Source organism: Curcuma longa, unplaced genomic scaffold, assembly GCF_044706935.1.
Source record: "Curcuma longa cultivar G26 ecotype Majalengka, Jawa Barat unplaced genomic scaffold, ITB_CL_G26_1.1 contig_21422, whole genome shotgun sequence".
Lineage (NCBI taxonomy): Eukaryota > Viridiplantae > Streptophyta > Magnoliopsida > Zingiberales > Zingiberaceae > Curcuma > Curcuma longa.
Genome location: NW_027431641.1, coordinates 9,327 through 13,837, shown reverse-complemented (window position 1 = coordinate 13,837; position 4,511 = coordinate 9,327).

The following is a 4,511-nucleotide window of genomic DNA, read 5'->3' as shown; positions in this document are numbered from 1 at the left end:
ATGCCCTTTGTGAAAACTCACAGAAAGATCAGTCGAGTGAAGCAGTCGACTGCAGTCGACTCGACTGATCAGTTTTCGACTGGCAGTTCTAGTGCTGTTTGCCGAGTTGCATCAGTCGACTGGTATTTCTGTGTCAGTCGACTGATGGTCTGAAATCAGCCCTGTGCATATTCTGATACGAACTTCAGAAATGCGTAAAAAATTCCATAAAATTCAGAAAAATCTGAAATTTTGTAGACATGTTTGTTTTGATATTCTCTATTAGGGAAAAATATGAATTTATGAAAAATATTCTTGTTTCCATGGTTTGATACAAACTTTGAAGTTTGGCACAAATGCATGCATTTTGTATCAAGTTTAGGATTTGTTATGATTTCAATTCTGGTCTTTTGTCTCCCTATCCTTAGTTAATTTTTGAAATGGTGTGAAATTCTTTAAAATGTCCAACTATGATCTATGAGCAAGATGTCCATTAATTAGACATTTGTCTTTCCCATAGTTAGTCTAAAATAATTGAATTGATACCATTTATACCACATCAAGATGCTATAGAGCATTTGTGAGGTATGAGTATCATCCTATCATCTCACATATCAATCAAATCACCAATACACATTCAAAGTCATCCTAAAGTCTTGTGAGATGTAAAAGTTCATATTGTTGGTTTATAAAATGCTAGACACTCCTATTCCACAAGACACATTCCTAACCCTCTTCTTATTTTTGTGAATTCGGCTTCGGGTAGTGGTTTGGTGAATATATCGGCAAGATTTGATTTTGATTCAATGTAGCTTAGTTCTATATCACCTCTTGCCATGTGATCCCTTATGAAATGATGTTTAATTTCAATATGCTTAGTTCTTGAATGATGCACTGGATTTTTCGTTAAGTTGATTGTACTCATGTTGTCACACATGATTTGAACCTTTGAATAATTTAGCTCATAATCCTTAAGTGTATGCATCATCCATAAGAGTTGAGCTACACATCCTCCTAAGGCCACATATTCTGCTTCAGTAGTAGACAAAGCTACACATGGTTGTTTTCTACTACTCCAACTCACTAAGGAAGCTCCTAGAAATTGGCATCCACCACTAGTGCTTTTTCTATCCAACTTACATCCTGCATAATCTGAGTCAGTATACCCAATTAGATCAAAATTTTGGTTTCTTGGGTACCAAAGACCTACATTTAAGGTTCCCTTAATGTATTTTAAAATTCTTTTTACAGCTGCAAGGTGTGATTCTTTTGCACATGATTGATACCTTGCACACATCCCAACCGCAAATAAAATATCCGGTCTACTAGCGGTTAGATAGAGTAGGCTCCCAATCATGCTCCTATATTGTTTTGAGTCTGTACTTTTACCCTCATCATCTTTATCTAGTTTCACATTTGTTCCCATTGGAGTTGTTATTGTTTTAGCATTTTCCATTCCAAATTTCTTTATCATTTCTTTTGCATATTTTGTTTGAAACACATGGGTTCCCTCACTCGTTTGTTTTACTTGTAGTCCTAAGAAGAAAGTGAGCTCCCCAACTAGACTCATCTCAAACTCATCTTCCATATGTTTGATGAATTCATGTAGGAAGTCATCATTAGTTGACCCAAAAATAATATCATCCACATACACTTGGGCAACAAAGATATCATTTTCTTTTGACTTTATAAACAATGTTGGATCAATACTCCCTCTCCTAAAGCCTTTTGATATTAGAAAGGTTGATAACCTCTCATACCAAGCTCTTGGAGCTTGCTTTAACCCATATAAGGCTTTGTTGAGCTTATACACATGGTTGGGAAGATCAACACTCTCAAAACCGGGAGGTTGCTCTACATATACTTCTTCCTTAATGAACCCATTTAGAAATGCCGATTTTACATCCATTTGATGGAGTTTAAAACCCATGTATGCGGCATATCCTAGAAGGATTCGAATGGACTCTAATCTAGCTACCGGTGCATAGGTCTCATCATAATCTAGTCCTTCAACTTGATTGAAACCTCTAGCCACCAATCTAGCCTTATTCCTAGTTACAATTCCTTGATCATCTAACTTGTTCCTAAACACCCATTTTGTGGTCACAATTGTTTTGTCATTGGGTCTTGGAACTAATTCCCATACATTGCTTCTTTCGAATTGGTTTAGTTCTTCTTGCATTGCTAGGATCCAATCCGTATCACTTAGAGCCTCATCAATTGTTTTAGGTTCACATTGTGAGATTAAGGCAATTTGACTTGTTTCGTTTCTAAATTGAGACCTAGTTCTTACTCCTAGTTCTATATCCCCTACAACTTGGTCAATAGGGTGATCTTGATGATGCCTAAGAGTCCTAGTCTTAATGGGCTCCTCACACTCATTATTGTTGCATTTAGGCTCATCCTCAAGGTCATTTCTTCCTCCCCCTAGATTGTTGCTCTCTATTTGTAGATTTTCCATTTCTTTGGTTATTTCTTTTGTTTGTGCAATTATATCCTCATCGATTTGTGATCTTCTAGGGTAGGTGTTACTTGACTCGTCAAATTCAACATTTGACGATTCTTCAATGGTTTGAGTTCTTTTGTTGTAAATCCTATAGCTTTTTACTAGAGGATGAATAACCCACAAGGATTCCTTCATCCGCCTTGGCCTCAAATTTCTTCAACTCATCCTTAGTGTTTAAAATGTACACTTTACATCCAAACACTCGAAAGTAACTAATCTTTGGGATTTTTCCACTCCACAACTCAAAAGGAGTTTTTCCTAAAAATCTATGAATTGCTACCCTGTTTTGAATGTAGCAAGCGGTGTTAACCGCTTCTGCCCATAGGTAAGTGGGTAGTGAGTATGCATTTAGCATGGTTCTAGCGGCTTCTTGTAAAGCCCTATTTTTCCTCTCAACAACTCCATTTTGTTGAGGGGTTCTTGCACATGAGAACTCATGCTTGTATCCATTTTCTAAGCAAAATTTGGAGAATTTTGAATTTTCAAACTCTCCACCATGATCACTCCTAATTCTATTTATTTTGAGTGTTCTTTCATTTTCAACCCTTTTACTAAACCCAATGAAAATGTCTAAGGTATCGTCCTTATGTTTCATGAAAAATACCCAAGAGTATCTTGAGTAGTCATCTACTATTACCAAGCAATATTTACTACCATTCAATGAAGGAGTACTATGACAATCAAACAAATCCAAGTGCAATAATTCTAAAGGTAATGTAGTACTAGTTAGTGTTTTACCTTTGTGTGATGATTTTGATTGCTTACCCTCTTGGCATGCATCACACAATTTGTTCTTGACATACTTGAGCTTTGGTAGTCCTTTCACCAACTCCTTGTTTGCCACCTTTGCTATGGTTTTCATGTTGATGTGTCCAAGCCTCCTGTGCCATAGCCATCCTTCTTCTTCTTTTGACATGAAACACTCAACATACGGGTTAGAAGCAAAAGCTAAATTAAGATAATAAAGGTTTCGGTTCCTATAGCCTTCTAGTATGATATTTTTCTCACCTATTTGCCTAACCAAATATTTTGTTGCATGAAACTCCACTTGATAGCCCGAGTCACATAATTGACTTATACTAAGCAAGTTAAATTCCATGTTTTTGACTAAAAGGACTTTATGAATTTTAATTTTAGATGAAACCTCAATGGTACCTCTACCTATGATTTTGAGTTTTCCACTATTACCAAATGATACTTCTCCTTTCTTTATGTATTTTATTTTCGTGAATTTACTTACATCTCCGGTCATGTGTCTTGAACATCCACTATCCATAATCCACATGCCCGTATCCTTCTTCTCTCTCACCTAAACAACATAAAACACATCACGTTTTGGAACCCAAAAACTAGATTCACTTACATTTTGCAAATACTTTTTAGGTACCCAAGCTTGTCTAACCTTGTCCTTAGGTGATTTGTTTAACCCCCTTTGTCTATCTACTAGTGAAATGTAGGACACCTCTTTAGGCCTATATCCTAGCCCCGCCTTGTTGTATACCGCCCGTTGACTGTTTAGGATCATGTCAAGGTTTCTAGATCCTAAGGTGAATTTCTCTAAGCATTTCTTTAGATCCTCAACTTCATTTTTCAATTTTTCATTTTCTTCACATATGTCATGGTAGTCAAGGTTGGTATTCCTAGTTGTTCTAAGTTCTTCTTTTAATGCTTTGACCTTAGATTTTGATTTAACTAAAGCATTTCTAAGATAAGCCATTGTACGAAAAATAAGTTTTTGTTTAGCACTATCCATTACCTCATCCTCACTTGAGGAGGATTCATCGTCGCTTGATTCTTCTTCCTCTTCACTTGATGTGTATTGATCATCCTTGTGTGCCATGAGCGCCATGTGTCGGGTAATGTGGCACACTTCTTCTTCATCATCTGAGGACTCACTACTTGAGGTGTCCCATGTGGTTTGTGCAACCATCACCTCCTTCTTCTTCTTCTTTTCTTTTGAATCTTCTTTCTTCTTTTGATCCGGGCAATTTGGCTTGATGTGTCCCCTTTTGTTGCATCCATAGCA